General features: G+C 40.3%; 1 protein-coding gene and 1 long non-coding RNA gene across 2 annotated transcripts in view; one reads left to right on the plus strand and one right to left on the minus strand.

Moving 5' to 3' along the window:
* HPSE2 (heparanase 2 (inactive)) overlaps positions 1–26,385 on the plus strand; it is a 708,692-nt gene that overhangs the window by 554,674 nt on the left and 127,633 nt on the right. The window lies entirely within an intron of this gene.
* The window catches only part of LOC106005520, a 33,768-nt gene continuing 7,520 nt past the window's right edge, over positions 138–26,385 (minus strand). Inside the window, exons 2-5 of the long non-coding RNA XR_001178926.2 lie at positions 24,386–24,489; positions 2,460–2,695; positions 2,170–2,350; positions 138–448 (exon numbers count right to left, since the gene is read on the minus strand). This is a non-coding gene — a long non-coding RNA (uncharacterized LOC106005520). The remainder of the gene's footprint in view (positions 449–2,169; positions 2,351–2,459; positions 2,696–24,385; positions 24,490–26,385) is intronic.

The following is a 26,385-nucleotide window of genomic DNA, read 5'->3' on the forward strand; positions in this document are numbered from 1 at the left end:
CATAAATTGGATAGAAATATTCATGTCTTTGCTCTCTTGACCCATTTCACAGACTTATGGCTTCACTACACTCACTCACATGCACATATATATATATATATATATATACACAATCATATATACAAATGCATGTTTGCATATACATATATCCATGTATGTATTTATTTATTACTATTATTTTAACAAACCTTGTACAGTTGAGATTCCACATCTACTTGTGGCCTGTTTGAACTCTGCTTGAGAGTGAATTTTTCCAGATTGTTTTCTTTTAATGCTAATAGAAGACATTAGTTAACGTCAGACGCTACATGTTGAAAGCAGATGGGAGCATCTTGGCCGAGATCAGATGCAGTAGGAACCCATCTCTTAGGGAGTGGCTGAATTGCACTTGCAGTTAGGTGCTGATCCCTATGTGACAATGAGGGGATTTTCCCAGGACACCAACTTCCTAGGAAAGAGAAGGAAAGGGAAGGCTGAAGAAGACTGGCAAGAGCAGAGATCTTGGTTTGTTGGGTGACTCTACTGGCCAATCAGAGAGATCCCACTAAGTTCCGAGAAGATGCGCTCGTCAGAAATATTACATGGGTTACCTTTTTCACAGACATCATGGTCACAGAAAAAAGTCACACTCCTCTCATTAGCTCATAGACTGTCAGAGCTGGTAATCCCCTTTGAGGAGATCCAGTTGCACCTCCTATAACAGAGGAACTGATAGTCTGAGTAGAGGGGAGAGGAAGATACTGGACCCGCTCTAGAACCCGCTTCCCTGTGCCCTAGTCCAGTACTCTTCCTACAGATTTATTCCTGCCCCTGGATCCACAGTAAGCAAACTCAACTGAGGCCAGTGAGTGTTCCTGCCGTTTGCTTCCCTCTGCCTATTTTGGCCCTGCATTCCCCTCATTTTCACCCCTGCCTGAGACAAGAGGCTTCCAAGCCCAGAACAGAGAACAATTTCGCGCCCAGTGGTAGCATTTCCATGTTTCAAAAGAATCACTATAGATTAGAGGATGAAGTAATTATTGTATCACTGGTCATATGTGACTCCAGGTAAGTCACAAATATTAGAACTGACTGGCACAGTTGCTTTTAGTCACAGGGCCCGGCTACCTCAAGTGTGTGTGTTGGGGAGCGGGGTGGAGGGGCTCTGTGGTGGCTAATGTACGGTTGGGAGGGAACTTTCAGGTTGTAACCATATGGTTTTTTGTTTGTTGATCTGAGCTTATAAACCCGTGGAGATAAAACAAAATAATAATTAGTAAAGTCTCGTGCCTAGCAGAGTTGCGCAGTGGAAGCGTGCTGGGCCCATAATTAGTAAAGTCTCTATGAAGAGTCAGCATTAAACAAATATAGTGCTACACAAAAATAAGTGTTTACTGACCATTGGGCACTGAGGAGGAGACTAGTAATAAAAAAATGAATAAACAGATAGTAGAGTACTATAAAAAGGAGTCAGTGAGGGCTGCTTTGGAGTGAGTATATAGGACGAATTCTCTGAAAAAGTGACATTCAAGCCACGAGCCCAGTGACAAGAAGGAACCAGCCATGCAGAATTTTCAGGCAGGGGAAGTGGCTAACACAAAGTTCCAAAGCAAGAATGGACTTTTCATGTTTGAGGAGATGCAAGGATGCCGAGTGATGGGGGCCTGGCAGAGAAGGGGGAGACTGGGTGGACATGAGGCCACAAGGGGTCAGGTCCCATAAGGTTTTGTAAGCTAACAGGAATTTGACTTTATTGTATGTAGTATGAAAAGCCACTGGAGGGTTTTAAGCAGGGAAATAATATGATCTAGCTTTTATTTTTAAAATATCACCCTGGTACAATTCATGCATCAACTATTAGTTATCATTATTTTAATAATGTGGGTGATACTTAATAATTTTCAGACCACTTTCATACATGGTACCTCAATAAAGCTCCATCCATTCTGTCCTCCCTTCTTGCCTCATTCCCTCCCTCACTCAAATCTCATTTGCTCCTCTTGATCTTATACAACTTGTTGATCATTATTCCTAGCAGTGGGCCTCTTCGATGAACCAAAAAGACAAGATCCCTGAACTCTTGGAGCTTATAAGCTAGAAGCACAGTGAGCAATGGAAAATAAATAAACATATAAACTTTGTTATAATTGCTTTGAAGAGAGGCTGGTGAGAGAAACTATTTATACTTACTTTGCTGAAGAGAAACTAGGGTTCTATGAAGATATTAAGTGGCTTATCCAAGGTCCTACAAGTATTGGGAACTGGGACTCTCAGAGTTTTGCAGTTCTAAATTTCATTTTCATTTCTCTTCCTTGTTGTACTCTTTGGTGTCTGTTCTGTGTTCTGAGGCCAGTATTTGCCTTAGTTGGTTCTGGAGATGGAAACAGGCATGTTTAGGAATGGGAGAGAAGGAAGTCCTAGGCTAGAAAAAGATGGTCTTTGGGTGACCAGACAGGTTGGATTTCCAGAGATGGACAAACCTGTGTTCCATGTCAACTCTGTGTGCCTTTGCTGGCCATGTGTAGGTTAAAAATGCAAGTCCTCATGGCTTTGTTCTCCTCAAATGAGAGTTGCTGTGGGTAACTTCCTTTCAAAGCATGGCACAAGAGACTTCAGTTATAGGTGGTGGCTGCAGAGCTCACTCAGGTCCATGCAATGCTAAAACAAGTCCCACTGATTCAGCACAAAGGCTCCAGTAAGCTGGGCAGCTGTATTTCTGGAAACACCAAATTGTAGTAAAGAAGCTGAACATAAAAGCACATAAGGTAGCAGACTTTCTTTTTATCTTTCTTTGCACTAATAAATTCTGCACCTTATAAGTAGAGCACTTGACAGCTGGGAGAGTGTATCCTAAGTCTCCCCCAGAAAGAATGTAGGAGGCTAGGCCAGGGCACCGGCTGAACAGACTTTGCCAGCAGGCCCTTGGAATGGGTAATGGAGGCAGACCTGGGAGTTGTACTGGCACCACCTCAGAGGGTTGTAGTTCATAACCAAACGTTGCCAATAAAAACGTGTGGATTTTACATGGTGATGAAATCTCCAAGAGAGTTTGTTAAGAGCTTAGGGGATCGGTGAGTTCTGCTTTGATTGTCTCCCAGAAAAATCAGTAATTTCTATTCCAGTTTCTTTAAACTCAGCTCAGTATTTAAGGAATGGATCTTATTAGCAAACTGTTTTGTTTTTGTTTTTGTCATTTCTCTTCGATAAACTTAGAAAAAGTGAGGATATGGCCTAATGGCTCCCCAGTGCTTATCCCAGAGGACCCCTTCACCTGCCCAGTCGACTTTGATCCCAACTTGTGGGATTCTAGCAGCTCTGGCAAAGTCATTCCAATAGCACCCTTTTAGTCTAAGGTAAGAGGGAAGATGAGGGTGGCCCTTTAAAAAAGAAACTTGTCTTCAGAAAAGATCATTTCCAACTACATCCCAGGTTCTTTATGGTTGTTCTTCTAGAAAAGTGCCAACACTCCTACTGTTGGAGAGTTTCCCTCTCCTGGGAAGAGGAGAACATTTAGTTCAGCAGTGCTTCATCATCGACTCCCACCCCTTGCCCCTGACCCTCCTGCCACTGGGAAAGAGGGAATGTGTGAGTCTCCACAGCCAGTCAGCCAGTCAGGGGCTCCCTCGGGAGTAAGTGATGTTTGTGCAGAAGAGATCTGCACATTTGGTGGACATAGTCCAGACCCCACCAGCCGTGGGCATTTCTCCTAAGAGAGGGTTTTGGAATTTAGCTTTCTGCTTTTTTTAAAAGCTTGATTTACAGTGCTTGCAGGGAAAGGAATGGTGAATTACTAGTCAACATCTTTTTAACTCCCACGCCAGCCAAGCAAATATAATTCAATTCAAAAGACATTGACACTTCAAATGTGTCTGGCTCTGTGCTAGGTATTCTGGGGACACACAGATAAATAAGCTGTGGTTCCCTCATCTGCAGAGCTAACAGTCTAGCATGTGTTTCTGTTTGGGGGATTACAGTTTAGTTCTCTATTTAGAATAAAACAGAAGGCTAGTTCACACTGGACTGCATTTTCTATACTGGGTATCGTGGTGGCGAGATTTATATTTGATGTCACCTTCGTTTTTGCCAACTGCCACTGCTGAATAATAATAAACATTCAGTTCAGCCAAATGCACATTTATTGAGCACTTACTATGTACATTGTTGTGGAGTACAGTCAGTGGTCATGGACTGGTGTACTACCTGATAGTTTATGGTGGGATCAAAACAGTGGCTGTGGTTCATTCCCACAGCAACATGCTCTCGCCAAGCCATCACTGTTCAGATGTCATGTGACTGCTGGAAGGAAACTGAATCTTAATGGTGCCTGCCTAACTCTGCTGGTTAGCCTTTCCCAGGAATGAGCTCCCAAGTGCTTAGAAATGTTAGACATCACTCTTATGCACCACACAGCTGCCATGCAGACACAGGATCAGCTTAAATCTGTCTCTTTCTTGAGGAAGAATGTCCAGTTACAAACCCTTGTTCCATTGATGTTTGGTTAATGCACAATTTCTTTTTGTAAGAACAATACCGCTTATGCAGGAGGCCTCATGGGGAGCAGCAGGAGCCTGGGACTAGAACAAGATTCAGGGCTGCTATTCCTGACTCTGCCATTAATATGTGTCTTTGATACAAGATAGGTATTTTTGCTTTCCTTTTTCTCATCACTTAAATGCAATAAAAACATCTTTTCTATCTGCCTCCAAAAGATACTGTTACAATCCTTAAGAAAATTAGGGAGGACAATAGGATTCCAATTTCATATATATTCATACACAGAGAAAATTACTGGAATCTCTTCATACATCTAAATGATAAAGGTGGTTTTCTTTGGGCAGTGGAATTACAGTTTTAATTTTCTTCTTTGTGGATTTTTTTTTTATATATAAAGTTTCTGCAGTCAGCATTACTTCTTTTTTATCTGAAAAAAAAGTTGTTTTTAAAAGAAAAATAGACTGTTTTGAAAAAATCAAGTGCTTTAAATAGTTAAGCAAATATTATCCCAGCCTACTTCATTTATCATTCATGATTCATTCATTCAGAAACACTTCTTATACTTATTCTGTATGCTAGATACTGTGCTTCGCCCTGGGGACACGGTCCCTGCCCTGAAGGGGCTTACAATGTTGATGGGAGACAGAGGAATCAGCAGGGACTGAGGCAGAAGTGCCTTAGCAGGACAGAGGAGCAACAGAAGCCAGCCTGTGTGGAGGGCAGGTATGCAACATTGAGGAAGGCTTTTTGGAGGAGACAGTGCCTGAGCTGGATCTTGAAGGACAAGTTAGCCATAGGAAGAAGAACTTGGGGTCTGGGGAGGATTTTCTGAACAAAGGCAACAGTACACGCAAAGGGACAGGGGCATTCATTTTCCAGAGAGTCACAGTGGATGGATCATGAAAAATTTCTTAGGAAAGCTTTCCCCATTGCTGTCCGGTGGCCACACAGGGTGTGTGAAAATTAAAGAATTCAAAGCTGTTCATCTGGAGGTGGTGAGGCGGGGGAGGTACAAAACCTAGCCAAACCAGCCTGTGACCTGTTTCTTGGTGTAGCTTCCTTTCTTCTTTTTGTTCCCGTGGGAGCCATCAGGAAGATGAAAGAAGCAGAACTGTACCTGTTTCGGGGTAGCTGTGGTGTGAAACCCAATCCTCTCATTAGAGGCCCTGACAAAGACTTCTCCATGAGCAGCCTTTCTTTGTGGGGCCCTGTGGCTGCTGAGGGAAGGCCATCCAGGCTGCACGATCAATCACTAGGACCCAGGCTGGCTCATGTCAGTGGCCCTAGCTCCTGGGCTGCGTGCCCAGTGGACATGACTTGCTTCTTTCCTCTTCTGTGCCTCTAAACCCTGGCCTCCCAGCTCAGAGCTTATGCCTGCACCAGCAGACCAGGCAGGCAGCTCTTTTGTCTCTAATGCTTTAAATAGAAGTCCCTTTGATTTTTAACTATAGGTCCTCATCCTTTGCTTATTTATCAACCTGAGTGGTGCTCATGCGACATCAGTAGCATACATACCTCAGCCCTTATAAGGGCTCACCCCGTTGGGGGCTGCCTAAGGGAGGGGAAGGAGCTCTGCCGCTCAAGTGGGAAGAAGCAGGCACTGAGTGCAGCCCTGCAGTGCTCCTGTTGCTGGAGTCTTCATTTCCTGCTTGGAAAAGGGGGTTGCTGACTATGCTGGGGTTCAGGGTGGGGAGTGCTTAAAGGGAGTGCTTAAAACTATTGGCTTTGGAATCACACTGACCTGCATTTCAAACCCAGCTCTCCCGTTTGCTGGCTTTCTAAACCTCAGTAAATATCAAATTCCCCTCATAAAAATGAAGGCAGCAATAGTGTCTAGCTCACAGTGTTGTTGGAAAGGATTGAACAAGCCAATGCCTGTGTATCTTTTACCACATAGTAAATGCTCAATAAATATTAGCTGCCATTACACTTTGTAAGTGTAAAATGTGGTAAGTCTCAGTAATAATTATCATTAATAATGAGAACTTAACTGTGGGGAAAAATACATTTTGAATATTTGTATAGATAATCTGGAAATCAACTCAGGTAGTGGTAACTAAAGTGTAAAGGGTAGATATTTTTTGCAAAAATGAAATTACTAGAAAATTAGAAGAAAAACAAAGGAAGGGAAAAGGAAAGCTGTGATTCTTGCCCTTGAGAGGAACTGACTGCAAATGGTTAAAGCCAAACTAAAAATTACAATTTATTTTCCTCCTGAGAAGATGCTGCCACCTTTCCCAGTGAAGGCAATTAAGGCAATAACCACATGGCAATACCAGCTCTAACACCTTCATCTGGTATTTATAAATGGCCCAATAAGCCCTGGAAACCACGATATGTCACATGGAAGTGCTAATGACAGCACATTATGTGAATCACTGAGAAGCAACAATTGAAAATCTCTCTCCGCCATCAACCATTTATATTGTTCCCAGATTGCAGTACTGAGGGATTGCAGTGACGGCAAGGCATGCAGCAACCTAAATAAATTAGGGAGAAGAAGCAATTACAGCCCCATAGCCTTTGAGCTCAGGAGCAGGGTGCCATCCTCGAAGCAACCTTCACATGATGGAGGAGAAGGCAAGCTCTGGAAATGAAAAAAGCTGCACCTCACCTAACCCCATCAGTTCGCCTAAAACATTAGAAAGAACATTATCTAAAAATAATCTGACAAGGAAAGAGAGGAAGGGAGGGAGAGAGGAAGAGAAAAGAGAGGAGAGAAGAAACAGAATGCGCTTTGGTGGGTTGGAAAGATCTCTGGTGAGTGCCATATATGACAAATTTAAAGTTATTTCTTAAGCATCTATTCCAAGCACAATGTGCTCTGACTATGACATTTAGGAACCAATGAGTAGGATTCTGATAGAAGCGACCTGAGAGCCAAAGATAATACATAATGTTCTCTCAAACTCAGTTATATTTTGTTGTTGCTTGTGTAAATAAAAACAGAAGTCTTTTAAAATAGAAATAGAACATATGCACATAAATATTGTTTTTAACTCTTTTTTTATAAAGATTTTAAAAATGTATTTGATAGAAGACACAGTGAGAAAGGGAACACAAGCAGTGGGAGAGGGAGAAAGAGAAGCAGGCTTCCCACTGAGCAGGGAGCCCAATGTGGGGTTCGATCCCAGGACCCTGGGATCATGACCCTAGCCAAAGGCAAACACTTAACAAATAAGCCATCCAGGCACCCCAATTTTGTTTTTAATTCTTACTTAAATACACTACACTATTTATAAGTTTTTAAAAACTATCCATCATTAGGTAGCTTACTTTCAACTAATATCCATCTCTGTTTATTTCATCTCTGATTTGGTGGGGTTTTTATTTTTTTTTTAATTTTTTTAAAAGATTTTTATTTATTTATTTGACAGAGAGAAATCACAAGTACACTGAGAGGCAGGCAGAGAGAGAGAGAAGGAAGCAGGCTCCCTGCTGAGTAGAGAGCCCGATGTGGGACTCGATCCCAGGACCCTGAGATCATGACCTGAGCCGAAGGCAGCGGCTTAACCCACTGAGCCACCCAGGCACCCAGATTTTGTGGGGTTTTTAAAAAGATTTTTCACTTATTTATTTTAGAGAGAGAGGGTACACATGAGCAGCAGGAAGGGCAGAGGAAGAGGGAGAGAATCTCAAGCAGACTCTGTGCTCTGTGCAGAACCTGACGCAGGGCTTGATCCCATGAACCCAAGATCATGAACTGAGCTGAAACCAAGAGTCTGACATTCAACTGACTGACCCACCCAGGCACTCCTCTGGTTTGTTTTTAAGCATTGAAAGGATTGACTAGAAGACATCATTTTGACTCACTCTAAATCGAACTTGAGCAGACCTGTCTTCTACTCCAGAACTCACTGCTCTCATCTTAATGTCAAAATCCTTATAGCCTTTCTTCATTAGAACAGTGATTCTCAAGCCTTATGCACATTACAGTCACCTAGGGGGCTTTTAAAAAATGCCAGTGCGTAAGTACCACCTCTGGAAATTCTGAGTCAGCTGGTCTATAGAGAATGCCAAGTGTTGGTACTTTTTAAAGTTCCCCAGGTAATTTCAACATGCAGCCAGATTTGAGCACCACTGGGCTAGAAGTTTCCATTTACCCTGCTTAAATCAGAAATTACCCTTCCCCTTTTCTCTGTTCTTTTGTGCTCAACCTTTGCTTCACCAATCAAGATATTAACAAAATTTTAATATGGTCTATCATTAATTCATTTGACAAATATTTATTAACTGTTATGTACCAGATACTGTTCCAGTTTGTGAGGAAATAGAGGTGAAGGAGAAAGACAAGACCCCTTCCTCATTGGAGGTTATAGCCTAGTAGTGAAAACTAAAAATAAACAAGTAAACCAACAAATAATTAATTACAAAATTCAGACTGGTGTGTAGGAAGCAAGCAGCCTGCTAAATTGAAAAATAATAAAGAAAGGATAGTGCTTTAGAAAGTGTTGTCAAGGCAGTCTTTGAGGAAGAGGCATCCACCAGAGGAGCTGGTGGGAGAGCACCGCATTCTCTCAGAGGGAGGAGTAGTGTCTGCAAAAGCTGCTACAGGGAGAGACCCAGCTGCACATCAGAGGTCCTGCAGTGCCTCTAAGACCACCCTGAGGCCTGGTCTACCCACAGCCTGCCACAGACAGCCAGTGAACTGCCTGATTCAGCTTATCTCGGGCTCTCTCTGCACCTACCTGATCCCTACTCTACACTTGGCAAACCGTTTTGCCTTCTGTGAGACTAATGGTAGTATATCCCACCACCTGCCCCTCTGTCTAGAATCCTCAGCTGAGACTAATGCCTACTGTGTCTCCCTGCCACTGAGCTGGCCATCTCCATGGGCACCTTTGGTCACCTCTTCAGGCTTTGGACAAGAATGGCAGAATGATGTCACTTGTGGAAGCTTGCAGTGAACATATGGGAATCTGTCATACTATTCTATTTTTGTGTATGTTTAAAAATGCCAGTGATAAATTTTTAATGTTCCCATGTTAGGGTGTTGTGACATATATGAAAGCAACGCACCATTTTAGTTGTTCTGAGACATGAAGAATAAAGTTGTGTTCTCTCTCTGTGTTTACAATCTGGAGTGACAACACATAAAGCCTTGGCGACTCTAGCTAGTAGGTAGTGATGTGAAGGTCTGTCTTGTTGCTTCAGTATCTATCTCCAGAGAGAGATCTCTGAGTAGAGAGATTCCTACTGGCTGGAGGGAGGGAGCTGGAAGGGAGAATTGGGGAAGACCTGTGCAACATGTCCCAAGTGGACATTTGTGATAATAATTACCCAAAGAATACATGCTCCTAAGAAAGCTCCTTGCCCTGGGGTCCTGAGACCATAGAAAGGAAGGAGAGGAAGGAATGCCTTAGGATAGAAGGAAGAGCAGGATTTCTAGATCTGATATCAGGTTCTGCCACCAACTCATTCACCCTGGGTTACTGGGTGCTCTAGGTCAAATGAAGGTGTTGAATGTGATCATCAAGATCCCCTTTAGCTCTGAGGTTTTCTGATTCATCTTTAAGACTTCCATAACAGTATCTTCAGACAGACCTCCCAGCTGAACTTATATTAATAAAACCTTAAAATAAGAATAAAGGGGTGCCTGGGTGGTGCAGTCAGTTAAGTGTCTGACTCTTGGTTTCAGCTCAGGTCATGATCTTGCGTGGTAGGATCTAGTCCAGCACGTTGGGGTCTGTGCTCAATGTGGAGTCTGCTTGAGACTCTCTCTCCCTCTGCTCACCCATCTCTGTACTCTCTTTCTCTTGCTCATTAATTAATTAATTACTCTTAAAAATATTAAGTTAAATTAAATTAAATAGCAAAACAAAAAACAAAAATCTTTAAATAACAGTATTTCACTTTTAAATCATTCAGGGAGGAATCCCTCTTTTCTTAAGATTCTTGTAGCCCTGTTATAGCAGCTTACACTTTCTTTTGTTATCAGAGTTGTTTGGGTGCATCTAACCTCCTCTCTCTGACTGTAAGCTCTTTGAAAACAGAAACCACCCTTCCTATATTTTTATCACCTGTAGCCCTTCTCCCAGGCAATCCTTCCCTGCACTCTAAAGATGCTCAGTGACTGGGATTCTAGGGGTTGCAGTGCACTGCTCAGTAATGGCAATAGGGAAGGTAAGTTTTTACCATCAGGTGTTGTGTGCACACTGGGAGGGAGTAGAGCTTGGTGCTTAAGAGACTGAGCTCTGGAGTCAGATTAGATGTGGGTGTGAATTCCAATCTCCTGCCTACTTGCTGTATCACATTTGGCAGATTCCTCATCTTCCATCATCTGTATGATAGTGATGCTAATAATCTATGCCTCACGGACTTAAGACAGTGCCTGACATTTAATAAGTACATAATAATGTGACCACTGTTATCTATTCTAAATACACAAAAATTATTCCTTGGAATTGGATGAAATTCTAATATCTTGGGAAACATGGGAACATGTGGGAAACAGCCATCCTCAAAAGTAGGTACTACTTAAAAATTATAAGTAACAGAAAATATTTCAGTTACGATAATATTAGTTGGCACAAAGAGACTGTTTTAGAATCCAAAATCCTTCAAATATCATTTCCTACTCCATATAGCTATCCAATAATAGTTTTCTTCTTTGGCTTCTTTGACTTTATTCTTTATGTCCTGCTATAAGTTTCCATAGCTTATGTCCATCCCTTAAATCATCTGGCCTTTCCAATTTCTTGATAAGATAGGTAGGACAGATATACCAAACCTGTTTGGCAGAGAAGAAAACTGAGGTTGAGAGAGGCCCAGGAGCTTGCTCAGGGGAACATAGTAAGGTAGAGCCAGTGGTTCTGAGTTCTGGATTCTTCATTACCACTTGTTTCTTTCTTGTGGTTCTGCCACAGCTTTGTCAAGTCAAGAATTCAGGTTGTGGCCATGAGGAAACAGAAAAGCTGGCTTCAAGGTAAAATAAAATGATCCAGGAGATAAAACCTGGGAGTTAACAGTGGCTGACTCTTACAGATTTACGTTTTTACTGAACAATGAATAAAAAGAAAAGAACAAGTTTTCAATTTCATGCAGCAGTAGGTTAGTTTCACTGCCTATATTGAATGTATTAAAAGAGCAATATAGAGGGTCTACTTCTCTTAAGGTAGTTTTCACTTTGCCCCATTATTATATGTGCATACATCTACCTCCTTGATAGTGGGACCACTAAAACCTTTAAAACCCTAGAACCATGAGTAGTGCAGGAACTGGACCATCCTGTGATGATTAGCCCTCTGATGATGGATAATTGCAGATCCAGAAGTCAAATAAATTGTTTGGGAGAGCCACACCAGGGCATTTGCTTCCTTAAGGAAGGTCCTAGGACAGCTCTGAAAGACAAAAGATCAGTAATGTCCCTTCATTAATCTTCCTGGAAAGTACTGCAAACAAGGCTTTGCCATGAATACAAACTGATACAGACCCTTGGCCTTGAGGCCAAATGGAATAGGAAAGAAGGTGGTGGCAGTGTCCAAGAGAGTGTGCCAAGTGCCATCAGTCTGTGCAGCAGATTCAGTTATGGTTACAATGGCTGGAACAGCGGGGGCTATAGAAGTAACATCCGAATTCAGTTGGTAATAATCTAACATAAGTCTCCAATTCCCATTCCCCTGGACACACAGGGCTGTAGTATTGTAGATATTGCATCTCTTACTATCTACGCTGCCTTTTAGACCTTAATCAAGGTTGTGATTTCCTTTCTCCTCCTGGGACCACTCAAGATGGAATTGGGAGGTAGGTTGGGGAGTGATTTACATGGCCTATTCCATGTGAATATTCCTATTACATGTCCCACTACTTCTCTACACGTGACTCTCCTCAATCAGAACAATCCCCTCTGGACATTATGAGCATTCACAGCACAAGCATGTAAAACATCAATGCCAATATACATTTAGTAGAGAATGTATGTTGGAAGCCACAACAACAGGACATTGAATTGGTCCCATGGGTCTCACCCACAAGGTCACTTTAGATTTATTTTCCCTACTGGGAACCTTGCCCAAACCTTATTAGTTGAATTCAAGAGCTCTCCTCCCCAACGAAATGGATAGGATAGTGACTTGGGAACTTGAATCTAACAGAGCCATGAGAGTTTGAGTTCCTTCCTCCCTGAAGTTTCTCACATACTTGAATGTATGCATATGGCTTTTGGTCCCCATGGATACAGGGAGACCTCAGTCCCACCTCTAGTCATTTTTCTTCTTAAAACAGCTAAAGCTAGGATAGAGGGGCATGAAGGATGGGGACCTTGAGGGAGAGAGCAACTCCCTACCAGTAAGCAAGGCTTTGCATTTACATTAATTTAGGGTTTTTAAAAATAACAGCTTTATTGAGATAAACTCACCTACCATTAAATACCCTTTAAAAGTGTACAGTTCGATTGTTTTCAGTATATTCATGGAGCTGTGCAACCATTATCACAATCTGTTTTTTAATATCACCCAAAAAGGAGACCCCCATGCCTATTAGTAGTTACTCCTCATTCTCCTTTCCCCCCAGCCCTCGCAACCATCAAGCTACTTTCTAACGTCCTAGATTTGCCTGTTCTAGATATTTCATGTAAATGGAATCACCCAATAGATGGCCTTTTGTGACTGGCTTCTTCCACTTACCATTATATTGTCAAGGTTCATCCTTGTTGTAGCATGTGTCACTACTTCATTCCCTTCTGTTGCTGAATAGTATTTGCACTGTGTGGATACATCACAATGTATTGCTCTATTTATCAGTTGATAGTAGAACTGTTCCTGCTTTCTGGCTGTGATGAAAAATGCCACTAGAAAACATTAGTGCATACATGGCATATGTTTGCATTCCCCTTGGGTGTACACCATGGAATGGATCTTCTGAGTCATGCATTTAACTATTTGAGGAGTTTCCATACTATTTTCCAAAGTGATATCACCATTTTGTATTCCCACCAGCAATGTATGATGGCTCTAGGTTCTCCATCTCCTTACCAGGACTTACTATTGTCTGTCTTTTGATTAGAGAATGGTGACTTAGAAAAATCCTAGTGAATGTGAAGTGGTTTTGATTTTGCATTTCCTTAATGACTAATAATGCTGAGCATCTTTTCATTTGCCTCTTGACCATTTATGAATCTTCTTGGAAGAAGTGTCTATTCAAAGTCTTTGCCATTTTTAGGGGAAGGGGCTTTTCGTCTGTGGCCACTTTGACCCACTTCATCACCTGTGTGAGGAGCTACATAAGATGCTCTTTATCAGAAGATAGATAAGCCTTGCTGTATAGCACCCTCACCAAGAACATGCAGCAAAAATTGGGGCTGGTGGCCAACTGCCTCTCCCAATAATCCATCCACTTGGCTTTAAATGTTCTTGGTTGAACTCATATTTACACTTGAGTGTGCCACTCTGTCAACCATTCTGATTAATCTGACTGACAGAGGCTGGGACCAAATTTCTTCCATTGTTTCACAGAGTGTGACGATTAATATTATATATCAAGTTGGCTAGCCCATATTTGGTCAAACATTATTATAGATATTTCAGTAAAGATACTTTTTGGATGAGATAACATTTATATCAGTAGGCTTGGAATGAAACAGATTATCTTCCATAATGTGGGCGGACCTTGTGCAAACAGTTGAAGGCTTTAATAGAAACAAAACTGACTTCCTCTGAGCAAGAAATAATTCTGCCAGCAGACTGACTTTAGACTCTAATTGCAATATAACTCTTCCGTGGGTCTTCAGCCCACTGGCCTACCCTATAGACTTTGGGCTTGCCAGTTTCCATGGTCATGTGACCCAATTACTTAAAAATCAAACTCTTAGATAGACAGACACACATAGACACTATTGATTATTGGTTCTGTTTCTTTAGAAGACACCAATATATATAGCATTTGATTAAAGTTTCCATCAGCAGGACCTTTATAAAATAATGATCATATTGTATTATAAATTCACCTGTTCATCTCTCTTTCTTCTCCTCTCCCATGAAGGAGAGAAATATTTGAGTTGAAAGAGATTGTGAAATGTTGGGTGCACAAACTTTAGTAATCCCTGTCTTCCTCAAATGTAGTAGACACTCAATAAAGTTTTGTTGACTAAAAGTGGGACTGCATGTGTGAGTGCATGATTGGTATTCTTCTGTAGCCCATAGTTGCCTTCCTCAATATCTCTATCCAGCAAAAAGCCCAGCTATCGTTCAAGGTCTGTCTCACAGATCAAACCCCTTTTAGCGCTTTTCTTTAACTCTTCTAAGTGAATGTTTTCTCTCCTGCTCTTAAATCTCATTAACATTTTATCTATATCCCATTATACATTTAGTAGGCATGCTGTTATCTATAAATACTTAGTCTTTTGCAAACTTGTCATATTTCCCTTTCTAAAATATAAGTTCTTTGAAAGTAGGAACTTGTTTTGGGATCAAGGTGATGCTGGCCTCATAAAATGAGTTTGGAAGTTTTCCTTCCATTTCTATTTTTTGGAACAGTTTCAGGAGAATAGGAATTAGTTCTTCTTTAAATGTTTGGTAGAATTCCCCCGGGAAGCCGTCTGGCCCTGGGCTTTTGTTTGTTTGGAGATTTTTAATGACTGTTTCAATCTCCTTACTGGTTATGGGTCTGTTCAGGCTTTCTATTTCTTCCTGGTTCAGTTGTGGTAGTTTATATGTTTCTAGGAATGCATCCATTTCTTCCAGATTGTCAAATTTATTGCCGTAGAGTTGCTCATAGTATGTTCTTATAATAGTTTGTATTTCTTTGGTGTTAGTTGTGATCTCTCCTCTTTCATTCATGATTTTATTTATTTGGGTCCTTTCTCTTTTCTTTTTGATAAGTCGGGCCAGGGGTTTATCAATTTTATTAATTCTTTCAAAGAACCAGCTCCTAGTTTCGTTGATTTGTTCTATTGTTTTTTTGGTTTCTATTTCATTGATTTCTGCTCTGATCTTTATGATTTCTCTTCTCCTGCTGGGCTTAGGGTTTCTTTCTTGTTCTTTCTCCAGCTCCTTTAGGTGTAGGGTTAGGTTGTGTACCTGAGACCTTTCTTGTTTCTTGAGAAAGGCTTGTACCGCTATATATTTTCCTCTCAGGACTGCCTTTGTTGTGTCCCACAGATTTTGAACCGTTGTATTTTCATTATCATTTGTTTCCATGATTTTTTTCAATTCTTCTTTAATTTCCCGGTTGACCCATTCATTCTTTAGAAGGATACTGTTTAGTCTCCATGTATTTGGGTTCTTTCCAAACTTCCTTTTGTGGTTGAGTTCTAGCTTTAGAGCATTGTGGTCTGAAAATATGCAGGGAATGATCCCAATCTTTTGATACCGGTTGAGTCCTGATTTAGGACCGAGGATGTGATCTATTCTGGAGAATGTTCCATGTGCACTAGAGAAGAATGTGTATTCTGTTGCTTTGGGATGAAATATTCTGAATATATCTGTGATGTCCATCTGGTCCAGTGTGTCATTTAAGGCCTTTATTTCCTTGCTGATCTTTTGCTTGGATGACCTGTCCATTTCAGTGAGGGGAGTATTAAAGTCCCCTACTATTATTGTATTATTGTTCATGTGTTTCTTTGATTTTGTTATTAATTGGTTTATATAGTTGGCTGCTCCCATATTGGGGGCATAGATATTTAAAATTGTTAAATCTTCTTGTTGGACAGACCCTTTGAGTATGATATAGTGTCCTTCCTCATCTCTTATTATAGTCTTTGGCTTAAAATCTAATTGATCTGATATAAGGATTGCCACTCCTGCTTTCTTCTGATGTCCATTAGCATGGTAAATTCTTTTCCACCCCCTCACTTTAAATCTGGAGGTGTCTTCGGGCTTAAAATGTGTTTCTTGGAGGCAACATATAGATGGGTTTTTTTTTTTTTTATCCATTCTGATACCCTGTGTCTTTTGACAGGGGCATTTAGCCCATTCACATTCAGGGTAACTATTGAGAGATATGAATTTAGTGCCATTGTATTGCCTGTAAGGTGACTGTTACTGTATATGGTCTCTGTTCCTTTCTGATCTACCACTTGTAGGCTCTCTCTTTGCTTAGAGGACCCCTTTCAATATTTCCTGTAGAGCTGGTTTGGTATTTGCAAATTCTTTCAGTTGTTGTTTGTCCTGGAAGCTTTTAATCTCTCCTTCTATTTTCAATGATAGCCTAGCTGGATATAGTATTCTTGGCTGCATGTTTTTCTCGTTTAGTGCTCTGAAAATATCATGCCAGCTCTTTCTGGCCTGCCAGGTCTCTGTGGATAAGTCAGCTGCCAATCTAATATTTTTACCATTGTATGTTACAGACTTCTTTTCCCGGGCTGCTTTCAGGATTTTCTCTTTGTCATTGAGACTTGTAAATTTTACTATTAGGTGACGGGGTGTGGGCCTATTCTTATTGATTTTGAGGGGCATTCTCTGGACTTCCTGAATTTTGATGCTCGTTCCTTTTGCCATATTGGGGAAATTCTCCCCAATAATTCTCTCCAGTATACCTTCTGCTCCCCTCTCACTTTCTTCTTCTTCTGGAATCCCAATTATTCTAATGTTGTTTCGTCTTATGGTGTCACTTATCTCTCGAATTCTCCCCTCGTGGTCCAGTAGCTGTTTGTCCCTCTTTTGCTCAGCTTCTTTATTCTCTGTCATTTGGTCTTCTATATCACTAATTCTTTCTTCTGCCTCATTTATCCTAGCAGTGAGAGCCTCCATTTTTGATTGCACCTCATTAATAGCTTTTTTGATTTCACCTTGGTTAGATTTTAGTTCTTTTATTTCTCCAGAAAGGGCTTTTATATCTCTCGAGAGGGTTTCTCTAATATCTTCCATGCCTTTTTCGAGCCCAGCTAGAACCTTGAGAATTGTCATTCTGAACTCTAGATCTGACATATTACCGATGTCTGTATTGATTAGGTCCCTAGCCTTCGGTACTGCCTCTTGTTCTTTTTTTTAGTGTTGAATTTTTCCGTCTTGTCATTTTGTCCAGATAAGAGTAAATGAAGTGGCAAGTAAAATACTAAAAGGGTGGCAACAACCCCAGGAAAATATGCTTTAACCAAATTAGAAGAGATCCAAAATCGTGAGTGGGGAGAAAGGGGATAAAAAGAGGTTCAAAAAGGAAGAAAGAAAAAAAAAAAAAAACAAAAAGAAAAGAAAAAGAAAAAAAAAGAAAAGAAAAGAAAAGAAAAGAATTTTTTAAAAAAAGAGAACACCTAAGAAAAATGTAAAAAAAAATATATATATATTAGATAAACTAGTAAAAAATCGTTAAAAAAGAAAAAGGTAACAGTTAAAAAAAATTTTACCCGAAGGCGAGAAAAAAAAAAAATGAAAAATAAAAAATTAAATTAACTGCAAGACTAAAAAAAATCACAGGAAAAAAGCCATGAGTTCCGTGCTTGGCTTTCTCCTCCTCTGGAATTCTGCTGCTCTCCTTGGTATTGAAACCGCACTCCTTGGTAGGTGAACTTGGTCTCGGCTGGATTTCTTGCCAAAACCAGACAAGGATCCCACCAAAAAAGAGAGCTATAGACCGATATCTTTGATGAACACAGATGCGAAAATACTCAACAAAATACTAGCCAATAGGATTCAACAGTACATTAAAAAGATTATTCACCACGACCAAGTGGGATTTATTCCAGGGCTGCAAGGTTGGTTCAACATCCGCAAATCAGTCAATGTGATACAACACACCAATAAAAGAAAGAACAAGAACCATATGATACTCTCAATAGATGCTGAAAAAGCATTTGACAAAGTACAGCATCCCTTCCTGATCAAAACTCTTCAAAGTGTAGGGATAGAGGGCACATACCTCAATATCATCAAAGCCATCTATGAAAAACCCACCGCAAATATCATTCTCAATGGAGAAAAACTGAAAGCTTTTCCGCTAAGGTCAGGAACACGGCAGGGATGTCCATTATCACCACTGCTATTCAACATAGTACTAGAGGTCCTAGTCTCAGCAATCAGACAACAAAAGGAAATTAAAGGCATCCAAATCGGCAAAGAAGAAGTCAAATTATCACTCTTTGCAGATGATATGATACTATATGTGGAAAACCCAAAAGACTCCACTCCAAAACTGCTAGAACTTATACAGGAATTCAGTAAAGTGTCAGGATATAAAATCAATGCACAGAAATCAGTTGCATTTCTCTACACCAACAGCAAGACAGAAGAAAGAGATATTAAGGAGTCAATCCCATTTACAATTGCATCCAAAACCATAAGATACCTAGGAATAAACCTAACCAAAGAGACACAGAATCTATACTCAGAAAACTATAAAGTACTCATGAAATAAATTGAGGAAGACACAAAGAAATGGAAAAATGTTCCATGCTCCTGGATTGGAAGAATAAATATTGTGAAAATGTCTATGCTACCTAAAGCAATCTACACATTTAATGCAATTCCTATCAAAGTACCATCCATCTTTTTCAAAGAAATGGAACAAATAATTCTAAAATTTATATGGAACCAGAAAAGACCTCGAATAGCCAAAGGGATATTGAAAAAGAAAGCCAACGTTGGTGGCATCACAATTCCGGACTTCAAGCTCTATTACAAAGCTGTCATCATCAAGACAGCATGGTACTGGCACAAAAACAGACACATAGATCAATGGAACAGAATAGAGAGCCCAGAAATAGACCCTCAAATCTATGGTCAACTAATCTTCGACAAAGCAGGAAAGAATGTCCAATGGAAAAAAGACAGCCTTTTCAATAAATGGTGCTGGGAAAATTGGACAGCCACATGCAGAAAAATGAAATTGGACCATTTCCTTACACCACACACAAAAATAGACTCAAAATGGATGAAGGACCTCAATGTACGAAAGGAATCCATCAAAATCCTTGAGGAGAACACGGGCAGCAACCTCTTCGACCTCTGCCGCAGCAACATCTTCCTAGGAACAACGCAAAAGGCAAGGGAAGCAAGGGAAAAAATGAACTACTGGGATTTCATCAAGATCAAAAGCTTTTGCACAGCAAAGGAAACAGTTAACAAAATCAAAAGACAACTGACAGAATGGGAGAAGATATTTGCAAACGACATATCAGATAAAGGACTAGTGTCCAGAATCTATAAAGAACTTAGCAAACTCAACACCCAAAGAACAAATAATCCAATCAAGAAATGGGCAGAAGACATGAACAGACATTTCTGCAAAGAAGACATCCAGATGGCGAACAGACACATGAAAAAGTGCTCCATATCACTCGGCATCAGGGAAATACAAATCAAAACCACAATGAGATATCACCTCACACCAGTCAGAATGGCTAAAATCAACAAGTCAGGAAATGACAGATGCTGGCGAGGATGCGGAGAAAGGGGAACCCTCCTACACTGTTGGTGGGAATGCAAGCTGGTGCAGCCACTCTGGAAAACAGCATGGAGGTTCCTCAAAATGTTGAAAATAGAACTGCCCTATGACCCAGCAATTGCACTATTGGGTATTTACCCTAAAGATACAAATGTAGTGGTCCAAAGGGACACATGCACCCGAATGTTTATAGCAGCAATGTCCACAGTAGCCAAACTATGGAAAGAACCTAGATGTCCATCAACAGATGAATGGATCAAGAAGATGTGGTATATATACACAATGGAATACTATGCAGCCATCAAAAGAAATGAAATCTTGCCATTTGCAACAACATGGATGGAACTAGAGCGTATCATGCTTAGCGAAATAAGTCAAGCAGAGAAAGACAACTATCATATGATCTCCCTGATATGAGGAAGTGGTGATGCAACATGGAGGCTTAAGTGGGTAGAAGAAGAATAAATGAAACAAGATGGGATTGGGAGGGAGACAAACCATAAGTGACTCTTGATCTCACAAAACAAACTGAGGTTGCCGGGGGGAGGGGGTTTGGGAGAAGGGGGTGGGATTATGGACATTGGGGAGGGTATGTGATTTGGTGAGTGCTGTGAAGTGTGTAAGCCTGGTGATTCACAGACCTGTACCCCAGGGGATAAAAATATATGTTTATAAAAAATAAAAAATTAAAAAAAAAAAAAAAGAAAGTAGGAACTTGATGATACACTGATCTTCTACCTCCTCTAGCAACCAATCCACTGTCAGTACCTAATAGACACTCAAAAATTTTCTGCTGAATTGGGTTGTCTCAAACCAGGATAGGGAATCACTAGCCTAATGTGCTAATTACCCACAGATGGTCTTAAAGGTGTTTCTGATTATTACTTAGCAGTTCAGCTTCCCTTTAGGAAACAGCCTTTTTGCTAATGATTGCTTTAACTACCACACATCTCAGTAATGACTGGTTACCTTTAAAATGAGCCAATAACTAGATGTTTATAGAGAGCATATATGTGAAAGACCTCTGAATAGAATCCATAAAAGGTTCAGAGACCCAGTAGCATGGGTGTTGAATTGTTCAAGAAGTCCTAGTTCATACACCTCATTATTATTTTCATCTTCTGAGCTACCATGAAGCAAAAGCCTGCTATATGCCCAGAAATAGATCATTTCATACCATGTTTTTTAACCCTTAAAACAAATGGGAAGACTGTATTTCTACTGATGAGGAAACAAGGGTCCAAAGAGTTTTGGTAATTTACCAGGAGATCACTGACAGCCCACCTAATTTTGATATTTTGTTCATCTCTAAGCCCTTTGGAATCTGTCTCAGCAGTGTGTCTCAAAGCTAAGCCATCCACTGTCATTGGTCTCTTATCATTTGAAACCTCTTTAGCTCAACTGGATCATCACAGTAGCCTCCTCATGTTTCTCTTGCTTGTAGTTTCTTCCACTTCCATTATGTCTTCCACAGTATCAGTAGAATCATGGTCATGTCATCTTCCTTCTCCAAAAACCTTTGTTGAATCCTTATTGGTTACATACTGCCCTGAATTCCTAAGCACGGCATTCAAGGCTTCCCATAATTTGGACTTGCCCTATTTTTCTCGTCCTGTTTCTAACCAGGTATCCTGGTACTCCTGGCATGTCTTCTACTGGAATCACCCCTACTCATTATTACCATCAACACACCCAACACTTTGCTTCAAAGTCCATGTTCATTGACACCTTCTCCAATGTCTCCAGTAAGAGTCTCTTACTCTCATTCTCTTGTAGCACTTTGATTATATGTTATCCTTGGTCCTCACTATACAATGCTGTCCATCATAGTTATAAATATACAGGTCAGTCCATCCTTTTAGACAATGAGAAAACTGAAGGCAAGGAATATTATGACTTATTGTGCCTGGCACATAATTGGTACCTAAGGAAAGATTATTAAATTTGCTGAATTACATTGAAATGAGCTTGATTTGGGGTGAATAAGCAATTAGAAGCATGCCCCACTGAGGCATAGTTATAGCCCCTGACTAAGGAGACACTGATTGTAAATTCTTTAATCATTCTCTATATTGTAAGTCACCAACCATTCAGGCAGCCGTGTAGCAACTACAAAGAGTAGTTCTGTTCCTACAGAATGGCATCTCAGATATATTCAGGGTTTTTCTAGCTCTGAGAAGCATCTGGTTGTGGTAGTTCCATACCAACTCAAATAAGACTTGAGAGGGGATTTGAAGGGTGAAAGAGAGGTAGCTTGCCAAATGAAATGTCTTAGAAACACCAATTTAATGACTTACATATAAATTAATCATAAACATGTGGATTATATTTCCCCAGAAAAGGCATGTTTTGGCTCTCTGTGGACCACAAATGATTGAAAAATGATTGGAGATATTTCCTGAGCCCAAAGACAAAAAAGGAACAAGTCTATACTTCTTTAACTGCAAATATTAGTGCAATAGATAAATTGTCCAGGGGGGTCTGGGGAAGTTAGAAATATGGACAGGAAATAAGAAAATGAGATTCAGCTTGAAATTATGCTCCAGGTACATCTGGGGCAAAATAATCAGAAACAGAGAGATTTTTCTTTGAGTGAGAACCCAATAAAGTTATGAAGACTATAAGACTTTCAGGATGATTTCTAGTTGGCATGGCTCATGTGATATAAAGCAGGTCATTCTTATTCTTGAGGATGCAATAGTCCTTAACTATGGAATATGAGATGTTACTCATTGCCCAGACAGCATAAACAAAACCTTTGCTTTTGATTATATCAAGATTTACTGGTGGAAAGAAGGTTTGGCTAAAAGTCATTTTAGAATGACTTTTGCAGATAATTCAAGGAAATAAATGACAAAGGTCAAGACTGTGGTCTTTGAGCAGAGTCCGGTGGCAAGATGGAGTCTGAGATCCAAAGCAAAATATATTGAAGCTCAAGTTCCTTCCCTAGGAAAGGACACAGTCTTTGAAGCCACAGGAGACCTTCCTAGAAGTGTTTTATTCTCCCTTGACATTTTAACATACTTCTTGAAGACATTTGAATAGACCAAACTAAAGTAGACATTATAGGCAACTTCTGACCTTGGCAGTTGGGCCATGCAGTGTTTTACAAATACATTGAAGTAAATACCAAATGCTGTAATACCAAGGAAATGCAAAGAAGTTTCCTTTGAGTCTAGAAAAGAGAGTTGAAGAAAGTAATCTATTGCTTTCTAGGTGGCAGGATATCTTACAGAAGTCTCTGGATGTATAATGAAATGTGAGAAAAATGATAACAATTAATAATGATAACAGTCTTTTGCATTTGTACAATGCTTTGCTGTTCATATGCTGCTCCTTATAAATTGTCCTATAAACTTCTCAGTCACTACCAGGTAATGTTACTATCTCACGTTTACAGATGAAGAAACAGAAGCACAGAAATGACAAATAAATTTGCTATCCAGAGGCAGTGTCAGGGACTCAAGTCTGGTTCTTCTGACTCTTAATGCAGTATTCTTCCTGTATCTAAATAACTTAATAGCTTATTGGTATAACTTTAAAGGAAAGAAGATGACTATCGCTTGTTGAAAATCTATCTACATAATTCAAGGTCCTTGATGATTTGATTGAGTAGATGGTCTAAGCACTTTAGTAACTCATTTAATGCTCACAATAGGACTATGAGGTGACTTTATTATTACCCCCATTTTGAAGATAGATACAGTTGCACAGGGATTAAGTGACTTGCCCACTGGTTATAAGTGGAGGAGCTGGAATTCAAATGCAGGCATTCGGGTTCCAGGACACTCTCTAACCAGTGCCCTGAACTGATTTTAGAAACTTCTTTATCATAAATACCATGTCCCATGGTCAAGGAAAAGCTATATCAGAATGAAATTGGCATCTAATTCTGGGAATATCTAATCCTGGGGTACAGATTTCAATTAATTGCAAAGAGAATTCCAAGAGTGAAAAAAAAAAAGTGGGGGAGTGATATTTAAATTGTGTACTATTTAAATGATGTGACACCTGGAAGTATAATGAGAGAGTCCCATTAGCAGCATGGTGGCTTCTTCCTTCTTATCAGGGAATGAAGAGAATGGCAAGTCATCTTTTTTGATTAGGAGAAAGGGGAAAGGATGTAGGGTTTTGTGTTGGGACATGCAGACCCTGGCCTTCCTCTCCTATTTTTCTACCCTTGCTTTGTAGAGAAGGATTGACCAGGGCACTTGGACCCCACAGCTGACCTCCTAATTCAGTTCATCTCTTTGTTTAAATTTACCAACTTAATGGAGACAAGGGAAAATGGTGAGCATCTGGGTAGTTGAGTCACAACTGCCAGAACTCTTTCTCTTGACAGGCCAACTAAATTCTGCAGTCATTCTATAAGGGGTTTGAGTCAAAGATGAGGATTTCAGGGGAATGAAAAGAACCATCCCAATCAAAACTGAGGATGAAAGAGAAGTTATGTGAAGCAGTGATGTGCACCAGTATGGAATGAATGTGGTGCAAAGGGAAAACACTTCAGCAGAGAGCAGTGCAAGGGACTGTGAATCAGATGACATGAGCATGGGGGGAGGTTCTGGGAGAGTAGGAGAAAGAATAGCAGACTCACAGGTGATGTAAGGTTGTCTTCTGATGTCTGAGAGGTAGTCACATTAAGAGAGTGTAGATTCTTCCATAAAGCATAGATTTCTTGTAAGGCACAGAGCTGCACCCCTGGGTGAAAACCAAAAAGAAAAGGATTTCAACTCCTGCTAAAAGTGATCCAGGATTTGAAGCCCAAACCTGACCCCAGATCACTTGTCTTAACCACTATGCTATTTTAACTGGAGAGCATGAATGTATACTATACAACTCAGATAGTTTAAAAAAACAAAACAAAAAACAAAATTTATTTCACTAACCTATTCCCCTGACCCCTAACCATGTTTGGGAGTAAGAGAACAACAACAGAAATCAACTTGCTGGTTAAAGGTAGCTCAGTCTTCTTTTCTTGTTAATTTCACAGACTTTTCAGAGTTTTGATCGCATTCTCCTTCTTTTCTTCCTCCTAGATGCCATCTGGGTACAATGGGGTGCTGACATTATATGCTAGTAATGAGGAGGGGCTGCATGTGTCCTGTGCTGTCATTGGGTTACTCAGTGACCTTCACTCAGTCATCACCCCTTAATTACTCGACACACTCCTGGTATTTACTGAGGTATAGTGGCCACTGCCAGGTCTTCTTGGCTTCATATTGGCAGCAACTGTTGAGCATTGGCATTACCATTGCTCCATGCTAAGCCTCCCATACTCTGGGATGTACTATCACCAAGATTATTCCAGAAGACCAGTCCCCTCAGCAGTTCTGTGTGGTGTTACAGAACCCTTGGAAATTCATGGATCTTCTATAGCCAAGTGGAGGTCATGGCAGATGGGTGACATTGACTCAGGCTTTCCCTTTGCAGAATCACACCAAGCCACCATTTCTGTGTCACAGTACTGCCATCTGTATTGGTATGTGAGGTTCCCCCCACCCCAGAGTTCCATATGGAAGTGGAACACATGTATGCTCTTCTTTCAGTACCCCCTTCTTCCCGGCCTGAGAACTTGAGGGATGAACTGGGTCTCTTTTCTGTGATCCAGGCAACTTCCTACCCCTGGTCTCATTCCCTCAGAACCTTCTCTGTCATATCCTCAATCTTCTCTACAGTTGGGCCTCTAGTGGAACTTTATGTTCACCTTGCTGAGCTTTGCTAGATAAGAAAAGTTTTAAGAATTTGAAGGAGTGAAGTGGACTACTGAACAAAATCTGTTTTCCAAGACTTTGCCTCACTAATGTTTTTTAGGCTATTGAAACTCAAAACTGAGCACTGACCCTTCTAGTCTACGTGGTTTCTGACTTTCTAAAGAAGCTTGAATGTTCTTGATTCAATATAAAAGGAGCTGAAGGGCAACAAGATTTACAGAGAATGAAAGCTAAAATTGGTTACAGAGAATAAAAACTAAATTGGTCATTTCATGTATTCTTTTGTTTCAGTGAAATATTTTATAATAAAAAAATTTAAATACATTGGTTTAAGATTTTAAAATAATCATTCTCATTATATTCTACTGCCTTCTGTAGTGAAGAAAAATCAACCAAAGCCTGTTATCATAAGGCTTTATTCAAAAATACCAGGCAAGAAAATGTTCTGAAGGAGTGTTCTAACTTGGGGGAAGCAGGACAGAAGATTTTAATAGGGCTTTTAGCAGAAGGGGTTAGCTGAAGTTCAACTGGTTTCGGGAATAGCTGGATCAAGACAGTTCTCAGAAGAGGGAGGAATTGTACATGTGAGTTAGCAGCCGTTGTTTGGGCAATTTGATTTTATTAAGAGTAGAGAAGAACAGCTGTGGGAGACAAGGACATACTAAGGCCAGAGTGGAAAATTCTCTGGCCTTAAATATCTCTTAATTTACAAAGTGGAAAAATATACCTGGTACTCTATTTAGCATGTGAAACGCTGTTTTCTGAGCAACTATTTTAATGATATGGCCATAACCCATCTTGAGGATTCTGTCTCTCAATAACCAAATTTGCAAATTTGTTCTAAAAAAAATGATATGGTTCAAGAGACTTTGAACATAGCAGG

This window comes from Mustela putorius, unplaced genomic scaffold (genome assembly GCF_011764305.1).
Source record: "Mustela putorius furo isolate JIRA1106 unplaced genomic scaffold, ASM1176430v1.1 tig00003909_pilon_pilon_pilon, whole genome shotgun sequence".
In the NCBI taxonomy this organism is placed as follows: Eukaryota; Metazoa; Chordata; class Mammalia; order Carnivora; family Mustelidae; genus Mustela; species Mustela putorius.